The sequence below is a fragment of the Hylobates moloch genome, unplaced genomic scaffold, assembly GCF_009828535.3.
Source record: "Hylobates moloch isolate HMO894 unplaced genomic scaffold, HMol_V3 SCAFFOLD_1, whole genome shotgun sequence".
NCBI lineage: Eukaryota > Metazoa > Chordata > Mammalia > Primates > Hylobatidae > Hylobates > Hylobates moloch.
This window is the reverse complement of record NW_026652276.1, coordinates 166,251,436-166,277,278: the sequence shown is the minus strand read 5'-3', so window position 1 is coordinate 166,277,278 and position 25,843 is coordinate 166,251,436. Positions and strand designations below refer to the sequence as shown.

General features: G+C 37.2%; 1 long non-coding RNA gene across 1 annotated transcript; it reads right to left on the bottom strand.

The window, feature by feature from the left end:
* Positions 1-1,083: 1,083 nt before the first annotated feature.
* Positions 1,084-19,929, bottom strand: LOC131382865 (uncharacterized). The gene is made up of 3 exons (XR_009212452.1): positions 19,841-19,929; positions 3,704-3,748; positions 1,084-1,138 (listed from the first exon to the last, which is right to left on the bottom strand). It is a non-coding gene; the product is annotated as an uncharacterized LOC131382865 (long non-coding RNA).
* Between the last annotated feature and the right edge of the window lie 5,914 nt (positions 19,930-25,843).

Genomic DNA, 25,843 nt, shown 5'->3' with positions numbered 1-25,843 from the left:
CATCTCTAATTTTTGATAAAACTAGGCTCACCACTTTGGACCTACTTTTGGTTGGCCTTTTTGTATTCCTTAGAAAAGGTTTGTGCCTTTCTTTTGTGTGTTTTTTGTTGTTATTTTTGTTGTTCAGGGAGAATAGAAATGTACAAATAGCCAGACAAAATATGTATAATTTTTTTCTAATGTTAACCGTCAAAAAAACAAAAAGACAGAAAATAAATAACGCTTTTACTTACTCTTGTTCCTTTAGGAATTATTTTGTTTTCCACCTGGGATGTTCTCGACAATTTCAATTGGAATTGGTTTTAGTTCTATTCTCAGAACTGTTAACTCTTAGACCAGTATGTGACTGAGCATCTTCCACTTTAATTGATCTAATTTGCACGCATAATTTTGATGGAATTATTCATTGTAAAGTGCACCTTTGGGCCTTACAAAAGCCCCCCCTTTTTTTTCTGTGAATCCATTGCATTAATTTACCTGCAAATTCCTCCTTTCTCTAGGCGCTTCCCTTGGTTATGTAAATACTTTTATACAGATTTCCCATTACAAACTGTTCAGAAACACTGTGTTCTCTCATTTCTTTCCTGTTTAGATTGGGAATAGGTCTTGGAAACTTCAAAGTTGCAATTTTTAATGATTTTTTTCTGATAAATTGGAGATTTTTGTCATATCTCTGATTCATTAATAACATAAATGTAATAAACACTAAAATGATGATTACAGCATCCTAGTCCTGAAGATTCTAGTTTCACTTCCAACACAATTTAATCATAGTTTCCAGGGTGCATTAGTAATAAGATACAAGGTTTTAAATATCATTTAACGATTATTTATTCTACAATCCACTAATTGGAGTAGCAATTGAAGAGTGTCAATATAGGAAACAGTCGTGATGGCAATAAATTTCTTTATTCTAATTCTGTATGGCATCAGTATCCTGAGGTCACTAGTAGTGTTTCTAAGATGCTTGAATTGAGACCTAACAGCCTCTCAAATAGGCTAAAGTTTGTGGAGATCATCAAACATATTCAACCATTCAGTCAATATAGCTCACTATACTATTGCATTATTCTTTAATTATTTGTTCCCATGCTTCTGTTCCTCCTAGACTGTGTGCTCCCAGAGGTCATGGATCTGCCTGAAATACAATAGATATTTAATTACTGTTTGAGAGAGGGAGAGAGGGAAGGAGAAAGAGAGGGAGGGAGGGAGAGAGGGAGGAGGAAGGAAGGAAGGAAGAAGGAAGGAAGGAAGGAAGGAAGGAAGGAAGGAAGAAAGGAAGGAAGGAAGGAAGGATTTAGCACATATGCATGTATATAATTGTGACTATAAGACTTCCAAAACAGAGTAATCACACTGCAGATATTGCAGCTAGACTCAAGTACATAAGCATATATATATTCAGTGCGGACCAGTCTTTGCTTTAGCACATCAAAGCAGCCAATCTGAGTTTTGTGCTGAGTCTTATAGGCTGACCCAGGCAAGAAGAAAGTAATGGGGTGGGAGAGAGGAGAGAAAACTTGTTGCTTTTAGCTGATACCAGCTACCTAGTAATATTAGCCTTACTCAGACCTCAGTCTACCTTTTTGACCCTTGAGGTTTAACTCCTTTCTCCTTTTCTCCCGGCTGGTAGGGAAAGAAGGGTGAATTTAATTCAATTGTTTCCTTCCTTCCTTCCTTCCTTCCTTCCTTCCTTCCTTTCTTTTTTCCTGCCTTCATTCCTATCTTCTTTCCTCTCTCCCTCATCTTTTTCCTTTCTTCCTTCCTACCTTTTTCTACAAAGACAAAACGTCTTGAAAAAGGCTCAGGATATATAGTTCTACCATGAATGTTAAATATATTACTACATGGTCAAAAATCTGGTAATTTTGTTCATATTACAGAATTACCCTGATTTTATATACAACTAATCAGACTTAAAGATTTATAACTGATTGATTCCAACAATTTCTTATCTAAGAAAATAACATCATGAGGCATTAGCTACACTTATTACAATGCACCTGTACTGAATAAATAGGAAACTGTAAATTGTTGAATTGCCCTCATAGTGCCTTCTGATCTATATCAGATTATATCTTGAAATATTAAGATTCTGGCTGACAATGTGGTATGACTCCTATAGGCTGAATTGAATACAGATGAGCTTTATTAAGGAGCTGAATGATTTACAGCAAATAAACAGCATCATAAATATTGGTGCTTATTCCTGAGATAGATGTAATCTTCAGGAAGAGATTAAGCCAATGTATGTATTAGGAAGATGGTAGATTGAAGTATTGCTGGGTAGTGGCTATATTTAACTTAATGCTATAACATCATACTCTAAAATAAGGACACATATATAAAAGAAAATCTTCATGACTCTAATCTTTACTGGTCTGAACATAACCTGCATGTTAAAATGTGTTATCTTACTGTCAGTCATAAGGAAAACTCAAGATAATTCTTCCCATATGGTGCTGTGTGTTTAATTCTCTTTAACACAGCCACCTGAGTATGTACAAAGTCAGTGATGGAAACAGAAGCTATTTACTTCGATGGCATTAGTCTTGAATCATTTATCACTGCCAATACTCAACAAAACTGCTGGGTCCAGATCCTGTTGATACATCATTGCATTCTGAACCTGTCATCTTATTTCTTGTATGCAATAAAAATGAACTCAGTATCATGACTTTTATACCAACTTTCTTCTTTTTTGGTAAATGGTCATCCTTAATTTTGATTATGTAGAAGGATGATTGCAAAGAGCTTGAGGCAGTTGTTTTTCTTCCACCCCAAACTTTTTATCACCCATATGCCTTTGCTGCCCTTCAGCCCTGCTCCTTCATCTGAGTACCTCAAAAATGCCAGAAGAGCATCTTCACTTTCTCAGATGTCAGCTTGCTTCCATCTTCATTCACACCCCAGACTGCCTCCCCTACCTCCTCTAGTAATCTAGCCAGAGTCTCAGTCTACCTTGACCACCTTCATCTATAACAATTACAACATAGATCCGATGGGAATAAGGCCAGTGGTCATACTCCCATGGTTTATTATTGGAATGAATGATTTACATAGTGTTGTCTCAGATTATAATGCTAGTCCTAACCAAACATGTCATGAAAACTTGGTTTTGTCAACCTGTTTTTGATTTTTTTATTCCTCTACTCTGTTGTCCTCTCCTCTTTTCTTCTATTTTTGACATATAAAACGGAGAAATATTCCATCAAAAGAGTAATTTTTAATCCCCTCTTTCTTTAGCCTCAAGTTGTTTCTCCAATTTAACATTCATAATTCTCTTAGCACTTAATTGTCCCTACAAGCCTGCCAGCAGTGAAAAAGCAGGTAATTAAGAAGGGTGAAAATTTAAGCCACAGAAAATATGCAAAAGGATTCTATTTCTGATAAGTAGGAGTCAGTGGGGTAGTTACTGTTGCCTGTAATTTAGTAATATAAGATGTCTATTTAAGTCATTAATTCTGACACAATATCCTGAATTTGAGGGAATGTTTTATTTTTGTTGAAGGTCAAAAATCCTGCCTAGTGGCATGCTAGGGCCTATAAGTTGTATATTGGATTTAAGCTATAATTTATTCCTTTAGGAGCTAACAAAATTTTAAAAATAGGAGTCTGCTGCAACTGCTGCACATTTTAAACACATACTAATGGAAGCTGATGGTTACTAACTATCACAGAAAAATTTACTGCGTTTACCTACTTGTGAGAATGCTGAGGGCAGCAAGCTGAGAATAAACTCTTAAGTCTGAAAGAAAGAGAAATAATTACTTGTTTGCCTCAAAAGTATATGAAATAAATAGGCATGGAGTTATTATACTGTGTGTAAGTAATTTGGTTTTCTGATTGGCAGGTGTATGATGAAGAAAGAATTAAAATCCAAGGGAGAACAGAAGACAAGTATACAGAAAAATGCTATTTCCCCAGGCTCACTACAGTGTGTTGTAAGGAAAGATGGATCCAGCTGCCAGCAACAATCGTGAAAAAGAAAATCATCAAACAAGTGGGACTAAGGAAATGGCCTTCTCTCATAGACGCAAGGCTCTTAGATAATATGGGATGACTCAGGTAATGATTATGATGAATGCTCACTCCACACCAGGCACTACTAACTCACGCCATCCTCACAATAATTCTATTGAATGAGTTCATACTCACATTTGTTTATTGTGCAGAAATTGAGGTATATAGAATTGATCTAGGCCACTTGGAACTAGTATTTGAACCAGTCATTCTTAAGTCCAGGCCCATGTTCTTCAATATTTGATACATTACATCTATAGAAAGTAGTAACAAAAGTAACACACACACACACACACACACACACACAACTTTACATAAACAGGTAAATGAACTGCATTTTCTCATTGAAATTAATATTCCTGACCTTAATAACCACTTTATTTGGAGTGATTTTCAAAATCCAGATTCAATTTTTCACAATTAAGCATATCCTCAAAGAAGTTATGTAATCACTGAAGGAAATTCTGAAGGAGCAGTTCCAAAGGCGTTTTAAACATTTGTAGATATAACAGGTACCCCAACATGACAACTTTAGAGACAAATGTGCTGAGTTGAGTGTTTATACCTGATATATTGGTTTTTTAATTAGCTATATTATCTTAGAGTCATAATTTTTAGAGAAATTGTATTTACAAACACCAATGAAAAGTTATACAACATATTTAAAAGTAAACTCTAAATGTACTAAAATTGTAAGCATGAAAAGAGAAAGCTAAAAGAAAAAATATAGGTTAAAAGCTAATAGAATAAAACCTTTGAAATCTTTGTTTAGAGAATCATTGCTTTTAAAAGATTAAATTAAAAAAACACAAACGTATGAAGGCTGAGAATTGATAAGTTGAATTATATCAAAATTAATTAAATAGTACATGGACATCCTTAGATAATGTGGACAGACAAGTGACAGACTAACAAAAGATATCTGCAATGCCTAAAACTTTCAAGGATTTCATATCTAGAATATTTAAGGAAGTCCTGCAAATCTAATAAAACACAAACAATCTAAAGAAAAAAGTATATACAAAGGACATAAATAGGCCTTTGAAAGTAGGGGAAATCCAGATGGTTAACACATATATGAAGAGATCTTTTTCTTTTCTTTTTTGAGAGGGAGTCTAGCTCTGTCACCCAGGCTGGAGTACAGTGGTGCGATCTCAGTTCACTGCAACCTCCACCTCCCGGGTTCACATCGTTCTCCTGCCTCAGCCTCCTGAGTAGCTGGGACCACAGGCGCCCACCACCATGCCCAGCTAATTTTTATATTTTTAGTAGAGACAGGGTTTCACCATGTTAGCCAGGATGGTCTCGATCTCCTGACCTCATGATCCGCCCGCCTTGGCCTCCCAAGGTGCTGGGATTACAGGCGTGAGCCACCATGCCCGGCATGAAGAGATTTTTTTGTAAGAAATTCAAAATGAAATAAGCTACGACATCACATTAAGAAAACTTAGAAAATGTGATAATATGACCAATGCTGTAGACAAGGATAAGAAGAAGAAAGAGCCCTTGTCCAGACCTACTGGAAGGATAAACTAGCACAGCCATTCTGGAAAGCGGTCCAGGTGTGCTTATCTCTATCAATCAGCCATGGCTGCATTGTAATTCACTACAGAACCCCAGGGGCCTACAACAGTAGACACTTATTCCTCATGCCACTGTGTGTCTGTGGGAGCAGTTTGCTGATCTCCATCAGGCTCTTTTTAATCTGCTGCTGCCAGTCAGCTCATTAAGGCTGGACAGGGCTTGGAGACTGCATCAAGCTGCAGGTTTGTCTAGTCTGGGCTCCTCACTATTGGTTGAGTTGATGTCTTCCCCAGATGTTTCTCATCCTTCTTGACTAGCAGGCCAGCTGGAGCATGTTCTCATCATGGCAATGGCAAGGGCACAAAAGGGCAAGTGGAAACATGGGAAGGGTCTTCAAACCTAGGCTTGGAACTGGCACACTGTTTCTTCTGCCTACACTCTATTGGCAAAGCAAGTTATGTGATGGGAAGCACACCCCACTTTAAGTAAGCAGAACTTTCAAGTTACTTGAAAAAGGGTGTGGACACAGGGAAGAGTGAATAATTGGAGTGATTTTTCCATTTATCATAATTTCTTATGACTTAACCACCCCATTTCTTCATATATACTTGAGAGAAACTCCCCCACATGTCCACAAGGAAATAAGTATAAAAATACTGATTGCAGCACTGTTTGTAATAGTAAAGGTGGGGCAGCTCAAGAGAGGCTTACAAAAAAAATGAACACTGATACTAAATATGGTATCTAATATGATACTAAAATATGGTATCTGCCAGCAATAGAATACAATGCAGCAGTCAGAACTAATTCATTAGATATTCATATAGCATTATGAATAGATCTTCATAACTAAATGTTGATTTTGAAAAGCAATAAAGAGTATGAAAGCCATTGTACAATGTCAGGTATATATCCCCATCCTAACACTGTATATTTTTCAAAGGTACACATACCTGTCAAAGGCCCTTTATTAAATAAATAAGAATGGTTTCCAAAGAGCAAGCAAAAAATAGGATTGGGGATAGGAAATTAAGGCAGAAGAATAAAATAATAAAAACAGGAGCTTTGCAATACAGTGAGAATTTAATCATATGAATTTTTGCCCCTGTGATTTTTAAACATAAAAATTTTTATAACAAACCCTAAAGAAAGAAGGGACTAAAATGAGCAAATTACATTCAGAACACTTTGTAAGGAAACAAACTTTTAAGCACAGCTTTGGAGTCACAGAGACTGGTTTGAGAAAAGATGAACTAGGAAAGAACACATCATGGCCAAGGCTTAGAAGCAGGGACAGGAGAAGGATGTGTAAGAATTATATAGGGCTTATTGTGACTGAAATTTAATGAAAGCCTGACAGGGTGTGACAATAGATGAAAGAATAAGGCAGAGTCTCTTGTAGTCTCTGATTGGGGCTTTTATTAGGATCTTTCTATAGTTTGGGAGTCCTTTAAGTCTTGCTGGAGACATTTGAACAGAGTGTAAAATGAGTTCTGTGGAAGAGGAGCTGTTGAATGCCCATGTGTTGATCCACTGTCCTTCAGAAATCACACTGATCACAGTTTCTGTGACACTTTATTGATCTGAGAAACTAATATAAGTTTACTGAGAGTATTAGGAATTATTCTTCCTCTAAAGTACAAAACAAACAAATGCCAAAAACTAAAGAAGAAAAGGAAAGAAAGAAAGAAATAAAGAAAGAAAGAACAAACGAGTGAAAGAGAAGAAAGAGAGAGAAAGAGAAAGAAAGAAAGAAGAAAGAAAGAACAAACGAAAGAGAAGAGAAAGAGAAAGAAAGAAGAAAGAAAGAAAGAAAGAAAGAAAGAAAGAAAGAAAGAAAGAAAGAGAGAACGAAAGAAAGAAAGAAAAAGAAAGAAAGCAAGCAAGCAATAAAAACAACTTTTGTTGGTGTTGCAGCTCATACTGAGAGAAATTACTGAAGGGGAAGGAATTGGAAATGGACTATACATGGTTTTCTGTTTTATCATCTCAGTGCCACCTATCACAGCCTCTGAAATTATTAACTCCTTTCTTTAACATCTTAAACACCTTTTATTTAAATCAAAAACTCTCTTTATTAGAAGAGCTGATTTATCCTGGTTAAAAAAAAACACATGTTTTAATCACTGTTGAAGAAACTGTAAATTTTCAGGGCAAATTACGAAGGGCAATTTGACAGTGTATATGGTTTTAAAATGTTAATATTTTAATGCAATAATTTAACCCTCAGGAATTTTTCTAATTCGAATTTCTAAAGGAATAATCAAATATGCACAAAAACACTCACCACAATGTGACTGTAATAGCAAAACATGAGAAATAGCTAAATGAGTAATAACAAAGCATTAAAGAAATTATGGCAATTTTGTTTAATAGAATGTCATTTAGTCACAAAAGCACATGCTTAAAAATATTTAGTAACATGGGAGAAACATTACAAATATGTGAGGAAGCAAGTTATACAAATATACCAATATTGGGAAATATATTTAAATATAAACAGTTTTTATCACTGAGTGTGAAACTACATCAAAATAACTTCTGTTTCTTTCTCTTCCAATTTATCCTAAGTGATCATGTGCTGCTATTATAAAACAAAATAAATAATATATGTACTATATATAGTATTATAGAACTATAATACCATATTGAATACATAAGTTAAATGTTGTTGAAACTGGCAATTTAAATAACTCATAATCACTCCTTTTATCTGTTAAAATGTATGTTTCGATTGCTCTAAGCAATCTTCAAGAATGGAAAATTTTGATATACATTCAACCATATTTTGGAAATTCTCCAGCAGTGTTTGAGGTACACATCCTACCTGGATATAGGGGATTTGATTAACAGCAACTAGGCAAATTAATAGAGGATTTCACACCCTGAGAGAATTAAAGGATATTTAAAAGGCAACAAAAGCTATGTTTCTGCAAAACAAAGTCAAGTACCTTGTTCAAAAGGGCGTTTACTCTAATTCATACACCAAGCCTCAGGATGGATTCACATTCTCAAGAATTCACTGCTCCCAGTATCTAGGGCACTTTCCAAGCACCAGGGGTGCCATGGTGGTGTGTGTAATAATAGATAGCGAAACGAAGATGCAGCTCACTCTGGAAATTATGAGGGGAATTCAGCAAAATAAACAAAGGCTATGAAGGTAATGACCATAACCTATTAAATGCTGGTCACCTTCTGTTTTCTCCTCTTATCTCTCCCCTGAGGTTCTTAACAAAGTACTCCCAACAACAGGTAATATTACATTCAGCCGTGTAACCACCTGCAGAATTTCTGATCAGCAGGGATCACAGTATATTTCATTTGCAAGAACCAATGCTTTAATCCTCAACACAGAAAATGAGCCACACACTATGACAGACCCAGAACACAGAGTGTCAGCTTTTCTTGCTTATAAATAAATAGCGGGGAAATCTAGCTTGATTTCAAGAGATCGTGCTTTGAGGCTCAACATTGCAACTGGACCATGAAGGTGCTGAGAAGAATGAACTCTGAATTCTTTCCCTCGCTTTCAAGAGTGTTTCCCGGGTGAAATGTGCGGATTCCTGGTTGCTCAAAGAGTGTATGAATGAAAGAGAAAGTATTCCCCATTGTTTGCTCCATCAGAACCATGGGCTTGCCTCTCCCAGGACTAGGATTAATCACTGTGCCCCTTTATAGGAAGCATGCTTCAGGAAATGAGCACAGCATGAAATGGAGTAGCTGGAAAATGATCTAACCTCAAGGTACCAACAGATCAAATAAATATTCTCTGTCCCCAAACAAAAGGAACAATATTTTCCCTCACTCTTTCTTGGCCATTACCAGTCAGAAATCATGGGACTGGGGTTGGATTGCTTCGTGATCTGTTGAAAGAAACTAAATATAAAATCATTCCACATTACGGGAACACTTGAGTTGCATTTTCATACAACTTTCCCAAATTGCAAGACTTCTGCCATGGAAGAAACACTTACTAATTTACCAAGGCCTCAGAGGCCTGGAATGCATAAGGGCCCATTCAAATCAGAAGTCAACATTTAGATTGGTAGTTCAAGTAAGTGCCAACTCAGACTAGAAGGCATAATATTTTCCATCATAAAGGCCATAAAAAGTCATATACATTGCTCATAAATATGAGATGGATCAAGATTGACTCTGAGGTCTAAAAGCTATGATCTCTTGCAATTTGTTTTTCACTTTTAGTAAATAAAAATACAATGTATACTAGGTGAACAGAGTATACATCCTCTAAAATGCCATCTTTATTTTTTTCAACATTGTCTTGGCATACTTTTATAGTTCAGTTGGAACATCATCCAGTGTACAGAAACTGAAATGGATTAAGGTTTGACAAATAGGAAGCTAGAGGGGGAATAAAAGAATCGCCCTGAACAAGAAAAATAATCAAAGACACAGAGGGTGGGAAAAGGATCTGTTTTCTATCTCCAGTGGAATCAGATAAAGAGAAAAGAGTTTAACTGGCAAAAGAAAAGTTCAATTTAGACATCTTGAAGATCTTCCTGTTCTGTCAGCTGCCAATAATATCCAACTTTTAATAAGAGCTAAATGCTTTAGATGCAACACAGGTATGAATTTCACCATCACAAATTTGTGTCAGCAGAAAATGTGATTTTCTTTGTTGCCGTAATTGTCAGATCTCTGATCCGAGCTCCCAACCTACTTCAGGCAAGCAACTTAATAGTGTCATTTCTGATTACTTTTCATTCTAATGCAGTGATTTGTTGGTCAGTTCATGCCTAGAGGGTCAGAAATCCTGTGGTTCAGTCTTCCTTTCAGGGTTTCTCTCTCTCTCCTGCCATCCAAAAGCCTACAGGGACAAGAGCAGATGAAGTATCTCACATACTCTGCACCTTTCCTTTGGTCCAGACAACACCTCCGCTCCTTCCTCCGGGTCCTGGCTTGGTCTTCAGCCTCCTAGAATTTCTCCCTATCCACCTACAGTCCTCCCCTGAGCTCTCCACCCCACAGCCCATCTACAATGTCCCCTGATACAGAAAACAGCTGAAACACTGCTGAACTTTGAACATTCACTAACTTTTCTGAGTTCATGCCTTTTTTATTTCCAGCTATTTCCTACATCTAATATTTATTCAAACTCCATCCATTCCTCAAAGCCTCAAATACTTTCCTCTGATCCCTTTAATCACAAGGAACTTTTCTGAATTCACAGTGTCTCTCTCCCACAGCCTTTGTCACTTTCTGTGGGTGCAAACATCCAGCAGGCATATGACTGTGCAGGTAGAATCCCTGTTGACTGCTGGCATCCATATCTTTAGTACTGTATTTGTCCCAGTTGCCTCTTGGCTTTATCCCACTGGTTGTTTTACATTTTTAGTACCACCTCTGCCTTCTGCCCTAGGTTATAAGGATATAACCTTATATATAAGATAGATGCCTATCTCTCCTACTGTAAACTCCTTGAAGAAAGGCCAGTGCTTCTATTCGGTAGCTTATTCAGTGCCCTGCACATAGTAGACAGTCAAAAATGTTATTAAATGAAGCTTCTGGTAAAACTAGGCAAAGGCCACAGCATTTCCAATGGTATGAGAATGAAATAGACAGGTTGTATCTTCATCGTGGGCATAGAAACACAACTATACTACAAGGCTACAGTAACCAAAACAGCCTGGTACTGGTACCACAACAGAGACATAGATCAATGGAACAGAACAGAGCCCTCAGAAATAATGCCGCATATCTACAACTATCTGATCTTTGACAAACCTGACAAAAACAAGCAATGGGGAAAGGATTCCCTATTTAATAAATGGTGCTGGGAAAACTGGCTAGCCATATGTAGAAAGCTGAAACTGGATCCCTTCCTTACACCTTATACAAAAATTAATTCGAGATGGATTAAAGACTTACATGTTAGACCTAAAACCATAAAAACCCTAGAAGAAAACCTAGGCAATACCATTGAGGACATAGGTGTGGGCAAGGACTTCATGTCTAAAACACCAAAAGCAATGGCAACAAAAGCCAAAATTGACAAATGGGATCTAATTAAACTAAAGAGCTTCTGCACAGCAAAAGAAACTACCATCAGAGTGAACAGGCAACCTACAGAATGGGAGAAAATTTTTGCAACCTACTCATCTGACAAAGGGCTAATATCCAGAATCTACAATGAACTCAAACAAATTTACAAGAAAAAAACAAACAATCCCATCAAAAAGTGGGCGAAGGACATGAACAGACACTTCTCAACAGAAGACATTTATGCAGCCAAAAAACACATGAAAAAATGCTCATCATCACTGGCCATCAGAGAAATGCAAATCAAAACCACAATGAGATACCATCTCACACCAGTTAGAATGGCCATCATTAAAAAGTCAGGGAACAACAGGTGCTGGAGAGGATGTGGAGAAATAGGAACACTTTTACACTGTTGGTGGGACTGTAAACTAGTTCAACCATTGTGGAAGTCAGTGTGGTGATTCCTCAGGGATCTAGAACTAGAAATACCATTTGACCCAGCCATCCCATTACTGGGTATATATCCAAAGGACTATAAATCATGCTGCTATAAAGACACATGCACATGTATGTTTATTGCGGCACTATTCACAATAGCAAAGACTTGGAACCAACCCAAATGTCCAACAACGATAGACTGGATTAGGAAAATGAGGCACATATACACCATGGAATACTATGCAGCCATAAAAAATGATGAGTTCATGTCCTTTGTAGGGACATGGATGAAACTGGAAAACATCATTTTCAGTAAACTATCGCAAGGACAAAAAACCAAACACCACATGTTCTCACTCATAGGTGGGAATTGAACAATGAGAACTCATGGACACAGGAAGGGGAACATCACACTCCGGGGACTGTTGTGGGGTGGTGGGAGGGGGGAGGGACAGCATTAGGAGATATACCTAATGCTAAATGACAAGTTAATGGGTGCAGCAAAACAACGTGGCACATGGATACATATGTAATAATCCTGCACATTGTGCACATGTACCCTAAAACCTAAATAATTAAAAAAAAAAAAGAAATACAACTGACTTGCAAGCGTAACTCTGTTCTGTCTACTCCCTAATGCCCGCTCAAAGTCTCATAATTTTTAATTTGAAAAGAGAACTAGTGGGGTATTGTGGCTTTAATTTGTGGGGAAAAAGGAAAATAAAATTATTCAAATTTCGCTCTTCTGCCACTGACAGTTAATAATATCACTGTCATCATGCAGTGCATATTTAAAAGACAGTTGAGCAATTCTATCCATCTTTTCCCCGATTCAACAATCCATTTTAATTTCTGTTCCCTCTCAGGAGGATTCTAACTCAGCAGCCACTTTGCCACTTTTGTGCTCCTCTGCTGCCCTGATATAAAAGTAGAAATAATAAATACAGTATAAAAATAATGTAATTCACAAGGACCAAATCTGAAGAACTTCATAAAATCCGTTGCACAGCATGGTTATACAAAGAATTGACCTTTGTTTCAGAACCATTCCATGAAAACAAAATAAATGAAAAAATGAGCCACTCTCACCTTATTGTAGATACTGAAAAACCAAATTTTTATCCGTGTAGAAGACTGAGTTCGTGAAAATAGAGAACAGCAAAGTTTTTGAGATGTGGAAGTTGGTTGGTGGGCTTTTCTCCCCTCCTAGCTAAGAGACTGGTGCTTACACACTAGCTTCTCAGGTCCTGGATTCAGTATCCTGTCTTCACATAGTAACAAACAAATATTTGAAGTACTCATGAGATCATTGGCACACTGCTGAAACCATGAATGTTAAACTCACAAATGCCAGATGACTGCTGTTCAGGCAGTCACCAATTTAACACTTATCTTTGGGGTTATCCATGTTTAAGTGGCTGTTCTGCTACTACCACCTGCATTCAAAGCTCCTAAAAGAGCTGCAACCCCCATGTCATCCTCAGTCTCCTGGATACTTAGGGCTCAGAGGAGTTTAGGGTTTGATAAGGTTCAGAAAGCTCAGTGTCTGGAAGAGACTGGATTCTGGATTCAAGTTTGTAGCCATGATTCTCGGAATATGGGCCACAATCCCTGTGCATTGGAATCTCCTGGGTGCCTAATGAAAATGCAGATTCTTGTTAACAACACCTGACCTACTGAACTAGACTCTCTAGTGGGTCAGCTCAGGAATCAGCATTTTTAACTCACTACTCATGAATCATTTTAATTTTTTTTAAAAATACCGCATTAGAGATACCATGTAAATTTCAGATTACCTAAGATGCCTTACAATCCCAGAAAAATTAGCTTTCAGCATAAATAGTTCTACTGATAATTTCAGTCAAAAAACCAAGGCACTATTCCCAAGTAGTGCCTCAACCTGCGTAAAAGCTCATGACATTTTAAATCTGCAGAAAAATATTGAATTGAGTTAGAGACACTAAAATTAAATTTCCAATGATCTCAATACAATTTGCTGATGTTTTTAAAGAATATTTGAATGACTCCTTTGTTTCCCAAAAATCCCAAGCAAGAAGCCCATTCAGCTATTGTTAAACTAGAAGCCCCCAAACCAGAGTAACCCAGGTGACAATTCAGTCATGATGAGGTCTGAGAAGGGGTTGGCTATCTCTGACTCTGACAGAACAATATTATTCAAGTAACTTTTATACAATTCACACGTCTGTAGTGACCATTCCAGACTTATTTTCAGAAGCCATGCATGGCAATTGCAATACAAAAATATACTCCTATCCAAAACTAAATAGAAGAAAGAGGCTACTGTTTTATTTAGAGCTGAAGGGTTCTATTTTAGAGAAGAATTGAATTTTTTTGTTTTTCAAATGGCACATTATAAACATCACTTAGAGCATTTCCTTATTCAGTTTTGGGCAACTAATAGTTTCTTCAAGTTAGTTAGGTGATTGCTAGCAATTAATTAGTAGGGTTAACATTGTTTTTATTGATCAGCCTGGCAGTAGTGATTGACAACATTAATATAATTGCTTTACTTCTCAGAAAACCTTTGTGTAAGAACCTAATAGTACTGAGGAAACAGTTGTGAGATAAAGAAAAATAGATTGTGTGCTTTAGAGTAGGCCAATTGCGTTAACACGCTGCCAGGGCTTTGATAACTGAATTAACGGCTAAGGCTCTCTTTCCTTAAGTAGCTAAGAGCTTATTTTTCTGTTCTTCCCCTATACCTAGCCTGACCATGAATCTTCACAGACACCAGAAGAGAAGTGGTTTTGTGAGTTTAGGTACAACCCCTACCTCACTGTTTCAATTATACTCATGATCAGCCCATAAGGAAATCGTTTATAACTAAATTTGAAAATCCAAAGTTCAGTGGATAAGTTTAACATCTTTTGTGAGAAATCAGAGACCAAAAGGAAAGGGAGGACAGCCTACTCTTCTTTCTACCTCTCTAAAGTTCCAAGGAAATTGCATCTGTTCTCCTCTATTTGTCAGATGTGGAACTAATACTGGTGATGTCCCAGAACAATTCTGGGTCTGCCTACAGTGTTATTCCCAAAGATATCACAAAGAGCTCTAGGAAATAAAGATAAAGCCTAAGAATCAGATACATCTTGAGACTGATAAGGAGTTCCAGAAGTTTCTCTCCTTCAGTACCTTATTGTAGTGGACCTATGCCTGCAAAATGACTTGTCCTTTGTTGTACCTAACCTACTCCTTCTAAATGACTAAGTTAACTCTTTAATAATTACCAAAGCTGGTGAAGTTTTTAAAACTAGCTTTTCTTCTAGTTCAAATAACAAGGGAAAAAGTACAAGTTTTGTTTGAATATTTGCTCAAGATGATTTATAACTATTCTAATGTTCAAATAAATATTTCAAGCTACTTATGACAAACATATAATTGCAGATCACTTTCCAGTAAGGATAAGCATCATCACTTACTGAGTTCCAGATAGTTTTCAAGGTAGATTGAATATATTATCATCAATTCTTACAACAGCTTGGGAAATTGTAGCCCAGTTTAATGGATGAGGAAACTAATCGATAGGATAAATTACTAGTACAAGATCACGCTGGTAGTAAGAGGCAAAACTCAGATCTCTCTTGTTCCAAATCCTGTGTCCTTTGTGCTACAGCAGACTTCCTCTTTGCAGAATTCCCCAGATTCCATTTAATCTTCCTGCTCAAAGGTGTCATTGTTCCCTTTACTATGATAACTGTTATGGATTTGGGGTTGCTGCTGGTGGTAGTGCTATCAAACAGAAAAGTAGTAAGGTAGTGAAGATCACAGATACCATGTCAGCCTCTCTGGGTCTGAATCTTGGCTCCACCCTTTGCTGACTGAGTGTCCTTATGTATGTAACTCAACTTAGTGCCTTTATTTCTCCCTCTTTAAAATGGAAATAATAATAGCACCACCTCAAATGGCTGTTGCAAGAATTAAATGAATGAATTCAGTGCTTCTCAAACATCAGTATGCATCCGAATGGCCTGGGAATCTGGTAAACCTGTGGATCCTGACTCCAAGAGCTAGAGTGGAGCCTGAGATTCTGCATGCAGGATACTTAGGACAGTGGCTGACATGGAATGAGTTTTCAATAAATGTCATGTATGATCATTTAATGATCAGATAAGGGAAGGTCTGTTGGAGAAAATATTAACTTCACACATTCAAATAAATTTTTGAGATAATGATGATTTAAGAGATCCTGTACTGTGCAAGCCAGCCCACCGTGCCAGACCTTCTACAGGGTTTCACCTTTGCATGACTGAGGAGTCAAGTACAGGTCACTTTTTTTTACTGGAAATGGTATAATTTTCAAAATGCAGTTAGAAGGAATGTGGCTCACAGTGATGTAGCCCCCTAAAGAGCATTTTTTCAATTGAACAAATATTTATGGAGTATGTGTCAGGTATCAAACCAGGCACTGGGAATACTTGGCCATGCCATCACTTTAAGCTTTTCCTCCATAGAAAATGTAGCATACATCCCCTAAGACTAATTGGAAACTAACTAGTTGCAAAGTGGGTGTTACAGGGAATATCAGTCTTTCCCCTAAATCTGTGTTCCTTTTCACTTATCTATCATTTTCTATTTATTTCTCCACTTTCAATCTGTTTAAGTACAGCCCTCCTCTGGACAATTCTTGAGCATATTCACTGTCTTATCCACCGCACACATTTTACAGTATTGATTTCATATATAATATACAGCTTTTAGCATTGTGTACTGGAAAAAATAATTAACAATTAACTATAATTTATTTACATGTTCTACATTGTTTTCAAAATTTTCCTATACTGCTACAAAAGAAAATTTTTCTTGTCCATGTAACTTACATATTTGTGAGGAGGACTTGTAGACACAATAATCTAAATTCAACCTTTAAAAAAGAGGACTATTTTATAACCATATTTAATTCTATGATATAAAGGCGGCGTTAGAATCTCAGCTGAAAGCAAAATCCCAGGACACTTGGCTTAACAGATGCCTTTTTTATGAAACATATCTATATTAACATAATTTGCACACTTGTACATGTCTATCTTATATCAGCTTAATCCTTATGGACATCATTCTCATATTATCCCTTAGGAGGTAGTAATAATGGTTTCACATGTTAGAAAACAACTTGCTAACAGCATTCCTAGGATTTTCCATTTTGCCGTAAAGCTACAGATTTTTGGCATTTGTTCTGCTAAATGCTCAAAAGAATAAAACAGAAAGCAGTTGTTCCTAATTAAACCTATTTGAGTCACAGATCCCTTTGAGCATCTGATAAGTTTATGGATCCTTTCTCCAGAAAAATAACCACATGCACATACTTGGAGATTCCAGGTATAATTTCAGTAGTTTTATAGACTCCCCAAAGTACATCCACCCAATGACCTTAGGTTGAGAGCGCCTATTGTAAGAGCTCTCCAGCCTGTCTATAAACATCAGCGTATATTACAGCAGACCCCTTCCTCTGAGCCATTCACATTGAGAAGGTGGGAAGCAGTTAGGCACTCAGGTACTTTTGAATGAAGATGGAGTCTCATGTTACCTATCAAACACAAGCCCCAAAGCTGTAATTGACATAAGAACCTAACTTATATGATCTGACATCATGGTGCTGTGACCCATGGAACAGTTCTCAAGGAAAAAAACATAAGAGTGAGCTGGGCTCAGTGGCTCACGCCTGTAATCCCAGCACTTTGGGAGGCCGAGGTGGGCAGATCACCTGAAGTCGGGAATTCGAGACCAGCCTGACCAACATGGAGAAACCCTGTCTCTACTAAAAATATAAAATTAGCCAGACATAGTGGCATATGCCTGTAATCCAGCTACTCAGGAGGCTGAAGCAGGAGAACTGCTTGAACCTAGGAGGCGGAGGTTGTGGTGAGCAGAGGTCGCACCATTGCACTCCAGCCTGGGCAACGAGAGTGAAACTCCATCTCAAAAAAAAAAAAAGAAAAAAAAAACAAAACAAAAACAAACATTAGAGTGAACAGTCAATGCTTATCAGGCTTCTACAAGGAAAGGCTTTGGGCACATGAGGATTTATTTATGCATGCACATACGCTTATGGAGGTGACTTCCACCTTGATGCCACTAACACATTCCTCTTCAGAGATGGAGATGTATGTACAGCTGTGATGGTAGATGATAGAAAAACACCTGTTTGTTATTACAGAAAGGATTCTGACTCAGAGCCAGGAAAGTCAGTTGTCTAATCCCAATTGCCATTAAATACATGATCTTAAGCAAGTCATTTTATTTCCCTTGGCCTAAGTTTATTAATCTGTTAAAATTGTGCAATGGCATGTGACTTTCATACCTCAGAGTCTTCTCTGAGTATAAAATCAAATAAATTGTGGAAGGTATTTTGGAAAAAAACGTATCTATAAATTCGCACAAAAGCACTATACATTATGAACATTTTCAAAAATACCATCAAAGATGTTGGAAGACCCTTTTCAAGTCTTACTATTGACTCGTTTTGCTATTACTACTCTTATCATTACTACCTCAATAGTATAGAGGCAGGAAATTTTCTTTATTTGCTTTGATGTTCCAATTTTTTTTTTTTAAACAACAGCAACTGATGGAACTCCTCTTACATGTATGTGGAGCCATAAAGTCATTGCAAGGAAGTCCCTGTGTTTTTAATCTCGATAATTCACTTTCTTACTAAAGCCCTAAAAGGCTTTCCAAATAGGTTAAACTAATTTAGAGAGAGTCTGAAGAAAATGTTGAATGTATAATTCATTCTGATTAACAAATAATCTTTAACCATATTTAAAGAAAATTTCCTCTTTGATGAGAACCTTTGATTACTAAGAGTTTCAATCTTCGGATGCAAGTTTATCACTCTTTTTAGAAAAAGAAATATAGCAGAAACTTTTGCTTTTACTTCAAAGTAATACTACACTAATGGACAAATAAGTTTTACATTGTTCATTCTCATGTATTTTTATTGGACCTTAATGGATGTAGAAAATTCCGATTGTGTTACCTTAATCTAACGAGAGACTCTTAAAAGGTAATGACTGTCACAGACCCTGTTTCTCCAACTGGATCTTCTCTGATAATTCATCTAGTTGGAATTCTCTGTAATTATATAGCATTTAGATTCTCTTCTCAATGTACTCATTGTTTTTATGTCAATTGCCAGAATTCTTCAGGGCAGAAGAAGCTGGGCCTTTATTTCCCTCTACTGCTTCCTTGGCAATTGTTTGAAGAGTACTATGAAGACTCTTTTTTAATTCCTCTCACTTTGAGGTAAGCCTTTATAAAGGCAGTCATAATGTGGAAAGCGGAGACTTGTGCTGAGAATGACATTGTTTCATAAAAATGTCAGTGATTATTAATTCATAGAAGATTTGTGAGGCGAGTGGAAAGACCTGATATGCCTCATTTCCTTGACCATATTCATTTTTACCCTGGAATACACATTTTGCTAATTACTATTTAAAATTGCATTTGCCTTTTACTCAGTCACAATCATATTCATTTTAATTAGTTCAAGTTTGTGGGATGTAAAAATGTTTTCCTATTCATCAAGATGTTACTAGAATAATACTGTACAGTGTCTTGGGCATTCCTGAGAAGGAAGAGTTCTGCATAACAGATTACAGGACACTATCCCAAGTACATGTACCTAAGGAGTACAAAAATATATAGCCCAAGAAAAATACTTATTTCCAAGCCACTTATCACCAAGAATTCAGCAATTCCAAGGAGTAATTACATTAACCTACACTGCTCTCTAAATTTGCTCAAGTAAACTCGAGGAACACAGAGTGCTGTTTTAATACAGTGCTGCATTAACCCCAAAGACTTCAACTGAAGTTATGTTTCTTTCCAGTACCAGATTTTTACAACTTGCTTTCAAATGCTTGGAATGTTCTCTGAGACTCCCATGTGCATCCAAAGGTCAAGGAATTGACATTTCAATATCAGCAACATGACTTCGGAAGCTAGCAGAAAGATAAACACAGTGAGTCACTTGTTCAATTTTGACAAGTAATATGGCTCATGCAATCTGAGGCATCCCAAGTGAAAACAACAGATGTTAGTATCTGCTTTGGGTAAGAGACCCCGGTAGGTCATAGCCAGTATAAAGAATGAGCATCTTAAACTCCCTAAAATAGAGCTATCAGGCTAAAAGGATCTAAATCCAGAAATTATAGCCACCCTCAGAATTCATATCACAAACTCTGAAAATGAACAAAATTAAATGCCAGTCTTTGGAGACATTTTGTGAGCGACAGATATTTTTGTGCCGTTAAGTGCTGCAATTGAGTTTTAAGTAGATTTGGACCGAGAATGGAGCTGAAGAATTTTTAATGAAGGCTTTAACAGGGTTTACATTTATAATGATGAAATTTTTTTCCCAACCCTTCCTGAAATGTTCATTTAATACACATACATCCACTCAAATACATCTTTCTAAAACAAGACTTCTGAAATAAATTCTGATGAATTTTAAGCTTTCTTAGAGCAAAGACTTTGACTTGTTTATCTGGTTTGATGGGTTACCCAGAGTAGGTGCTCAATTCCTATTTGTTGAATAAATTATGCTTTCAATGTCATTTTCTTTAAAAAAAGAATAAAAAAAAGAGCCCCAACCCCATGCCTATCCTATTCATATCAAAACTCTCCTTTAGTCCTGTTTTCCACCACTCTCCCGCACTGTTCTGGGACTTATTTCCCTATGGCATTCTTACTACAAGGATTGCACTCCCTCTGTCCCTCTGTCTTCTCTGTCCTATTCACCATCAAGTTCCAATTCAAGTCCCGACTTGTCAATAAATTATTTTCCTACTGCTTGGCCCACAAAGCTGTTTGTATGGTTGTTTCACCCTCAGAGTCCGGCAATTCTCATGCAGCTCTTCTCTAGTTGTCAAGCCTGTGTTCAGTTTGTGATACAATCAGAGGGTGGCTCCTTCAGAGAAAGTAAGGATCATGTCTCCGCTCCTATTCTCTGCAGGTTCCAGTCTAAAGAATGAATACAGGTGCTGGGCCAGGCATGGTGGCTCATGCCTGTAATCCCAGCACTTTGGAAAGCCAAGGTGGGTGGATCACCTGAGGTCAAGAGTTCGAGACCAGCCTGGCAAACATGGCAAAACCTTGTCTCTAGTAAAAAATACAAAAATTAGCCAGGAGTGGTGGCATGTGCCTGTAGTCCCCAACTACTTCGGAGGCTGAGACAGAAGGATCGCTTGAACCTGGGAGGTGGAGGTTGCAGTGAGCCGAGATCGCGCCACTGCACTCCAACCTGGGTGACAGAGTGAGATCCCGTCTCAAAATAAATAAATAAATAAATATATATTAAAAAATAATGAATATAGGATATGATGGGCTCCTAAAGCCTCAGCTAAGAGATTCTCATGGAGTCAGAACAGCCCAGTTAACTTGAGGATTTAGTTCACTGCTATTAATAAATATGGCTCAGTTTTAAGCTCAGATCATGAGAGCTATGCCAGACCCTTTCAAAATGGGCTAGGTGTGTGATTTTCTTGTAGAATTATTGCAAAATTTCAATAATACAGTTGGCCCTCCCTATCCGTGGGTTTGATATCTGTGGATTTAACCAACGGCAGATCAAACATATTCAGAAAACAAAATGGATGGTTGCATCTATACTGAGCATGTATCGACTTTTTAAACTTGTCATTATTCCCTAAACAATACAGTAAAACAACTGTTTAGTATTTACATTGTATTAGGTTTTATAAGTAAGCTACAGATGATTTAAAGTATATAGGAGAATGTGCGTAGTTACATGCAAATGTTATACTATTTCATATAAGCACTTAAGCATTTGTGGATTTTGTATGGAAGGGGTGGTCCTGGAATCACTTCCCTACAGATACCAAGGGATGACTATTTATGACCCCAGACCCACAAAACTCAGTTTTTTGAGTAATACAAGTTCTGCATTGATATCGGTCTCTCCCTTTCATCTTAAATCAGATGTGCCAATCTTTGTATTGCGAGAGTGAGTTCAGACTGATGTGTAAATATATAATTTATAATTACTGGGAACTCTGTGCAATTCTTTTTAGAGAATGAGTTTTGCATTGTTGAGATCCCCACATTTTATTTCAAATTGTCCTCTGGAGTACCTGTGACCACAATATCGTAGCATGAAGAAGCAAGAATTACCTTATTCCTAGTTCTATTTTCCCACAGACTCACTAAACCAAAATTTACACAGAGTTTAAAAAGTGAGCCAATTTCCCTAAAACTCAGAAGTTTCTGATAACAACATCTGTGAAAGACAGTCAACTAAGGAAAATAGATCACCATCCTTACAGCAGGGTAAGGGCTGATAATTTATAAACACTGGATCGAAAGGGCCGAGATCGCACCACTGCACTCCAGCCTGGGTGACAGAGCAAGACTCCGTCTCCAAAAAAAAAAAAAAAAAAAAAACAAAAAAAAACCGGAAAAAAAAAAAAAAAAAAAAAAAAAAGCAAAGGAGAACCAGAAAGAAAGAAAGAGTGAGAGAAAAAAGGAAAAGGGAATAAAAGTCATCAAGAATCATGTATGATCTGAAATAGAAACTAGCTCTAATGTGACACTTATATAGAAGTCTACATGAAAGCTTCACATCTTTTCAGCTAATACAGAATGGGATCCAGTCTTCACTACAAGCGTGTTACAAAGCTCAAACTTGCCCAAAATGTTTCAAATACTTATTCATTCAAGATATATTTTTTTGAGCTACTACTATGCGTCCAGCACTCTTTAAAATGTCCATATATCAGTGAACAAGACAAAGTCTGTATTCTCAGGATATTTGTGTGTTCGTAAATGGCCAGGATCTAATTTATCAGACAAAATAGTAGTATGCATTAATTGAACAACTACTAAGTTCCAGGCACTTTGTATGTTATATCTGATTTAATCTTCAAAATAACTCTAGGAGGTAGAAATAGTATTGTCCCTTTTTATAGTTGAAGAAACTGAAGTTAAGAGAGAGCTAAATAACTTCCATAGGGTCACACATCGAATAAGAATTTGAGCTTGGATTTGCACCCACATTTCTCTGACTGCTAAGCAGGACAGTCCAAACAGGCTTTAAATACTAGAGCACTAACAAAGTGGTCAAAAATATATTCCACCTCATAGATGTTCTGTGTTGTAGTAAACACTTGAAATTGGGAAAGATTTGATTCTTGAAATATTAAATTAATTTTACATTATGAGATTTATTTCGTGTAGAGCTATTAGGATAGCAAATTGCAGGATAATTTTTTTTCATATTAAACCCTTTACCTGTTAAACTTAATGTACCTTATGCAGCCTCCTGCAGTATCCTCAATTGTCTGTAAGAATGACATTTTGCTTGCCTACAAAATATAATTTTAAAACATTTCCCAAAATCTTCAAATGAAAAAGCATTTTACTGACTGACAAAGACAGCTCAGTATTTTCTTTCCTTTGAGCTCTCTGGCTTCTCTTTGGTTTGGTTCTCACCTTCCAGCTTTCCAAAGCATCTGAACCTTGGTCCAGGGAACGCACTGGCTCTGGCAAGTGAGACTCGGCGGTGCTAGGGTTCACCACCAAGCTGGCAGCTGTGGACGTCGTCATTTCAGAAGCTTCCAGAAATGAGTGTGGTTCTGCAGAATGATAGGATTCTTTTACATGAACAAGGGCTTTTCTGCCTCAGAAGTGTTAATGAGAATTTCACAAGGGGGTGAGGGAGGCCAAACCGCAGCTCTTTTTAACTCTCAGCTCCCGGGACCTATTTAAAGTTCCTAGAAACCCTGTGGGAAAATGCAAGACACAGCAAGCCAGACAATAAGACCTGGTGTAGACCGCAGCATACAGAAAGTTGTACTCAGCATAAAGAAAACAATAAACATTGTCTCTGCCCCTGAGGACTTTATATTCTAAAGTGTGAAGGGAAATCATTTTGAAATACCCAAGTCAGTCAATAAACCACACACCTAATTAGAGCTAGGCAAATACAGGAGAAATCTACAATAACTGTGGCATTCTTCCTCCGCAAAGAGCATTTTCTTTCCAGAAGCAGTACAACACGGTGCTTGGAAAACAGCCTCTGGAAGCAGACTGCCTAGGTTAAAATTCTGACCCTGAAACTTTCCAGTCATATGACCTCAGCTGGGTCATATGAACTTTTGTGTCATGATTGTCTTACGCGCAAGATGAGAAAAATAACAGTATTTCCCTCATAGCACTGTTGTGAGCATTAAATGAGTTAATATATATAAAGTACTTGTAATAAGTATTGAGTCAGTTAATAAATATAAAGTGCTTGTAACAAAGTTTGACTAACGACAAGTGCTATAGAAAGTGCTGCTTCTGTCTGGTAGTATATTGTTCGTCTTTAAGACAGTTCTGAAGATTGAGTGAGTCATTTCCCTAGTCTAGTAGCAACGATAATAATTTTTCACCAACCTTATGAAGTAGCAACAATTTTAAACCTCATTTGAATATGAAGAAAATAAAACTTAGCAAGGTTTAAATAATTTCTCTAAGATTTAATTGCAGATCTGTTCGACTCTTCTGGAAATCATTTTCTATACGATCTCTTGCTTTGTCCCCTCAACCATGAAAGAAGATTAGGAAGAATGTTCTAGCATTTGAAATGGGAACCGAACTAAAAGAAAGTTGCTAAGTGAGCAGAGAAAGAAGTTAAGCAGATCTCTAAATTTCAAAAGCAAAGGCGATTGACGTACAGGTCTTCGCAGCAGAATTTTGTTGCCTCTAAAATTTCTTCAAGCATCTGAAGAACCACACATTGGAAGTTCACTCAGAATATGTTTTCCGTTCCTAAAGTCCCCTTCACTGATATTTATGACAAGAGAAGGCAAGATGAATTTGAAAGGCAGAGGTTCTGAGGCCAGAGTTACTAGGATCTGATGTGTTTATCACAAAAATCTAAAAGCTGAAGGAGTTATCAGAAGTCAGTTGAGATAGGTAAGAGGGAGAAAAGAGATCTATGTCCTGGGACAGACACCTTGAGCTGCTTAAAAGCAGCAGACAGCTCTTAAAATTGGTGCCTGCATCCTTCATCCTCAGCGCAATCTTGTCTTAAAATATCTAGATTGTGAAAAGAGCTAGTACTGCTCCAAGAAGCATCAAGAAAGTGCTGAAGTTTTATTCAGTCCTTGGGGGCAGACTGAAAAACTAATAAGTTTATTAAAATTGCCTATGTATCATGCTATGAAAACTTCTACAAGGATGCACAGATGGGTTTCAATTTGGACAACTTTGTTGCTGCACATTAAAGGCCTTTGATTTTAATATCCAATAATGAATAAAACTACTGGTGGGTGTCCTCCTGAGTCATAATGTAATCAGAGGAGAATGGCTCAGTCTGCCTCTCATTTCTTTTCACTATCGAATATTTGCTCTCAGCCAGACGTACCTAAGCTGAGAACACAACAACGAATCATTGTATATGTGGTAAAGGAGACCAAAGGGATTTTGTCAGAAGGAAAGCAAGAACTAATTAGAGTCAAATAAAAGCGTGGCTTTGAAGTTATGGAAATTACTGGACTTTCTAGAAGCAATCAACCCTAGTATCCACAGTCTCCCAAATAAGCCAAAACTTTTCTGCAATAAAATGTAGTTTACTGAGAACTGTCATCTTTGTTCCCTACCTAATGGCCCAGCCCCACCCTGATCTCAGATCACTGTAAAGGCAGAACTTAACACTAGGTTTTAGCAACACCTAACTTCCCGGGTGCCTGAGTGCTAACTACTGATTACCTATGCTGACTAATGAATTAAAGCTTCTCTTCGTCTGAAGACCTAACTGGTGAGAAGGATTTATATGTGCCTTGTTGCCTGTACCTTTCTCACTTGGTACACTTCATTGCTTAGCTGAGTTAAT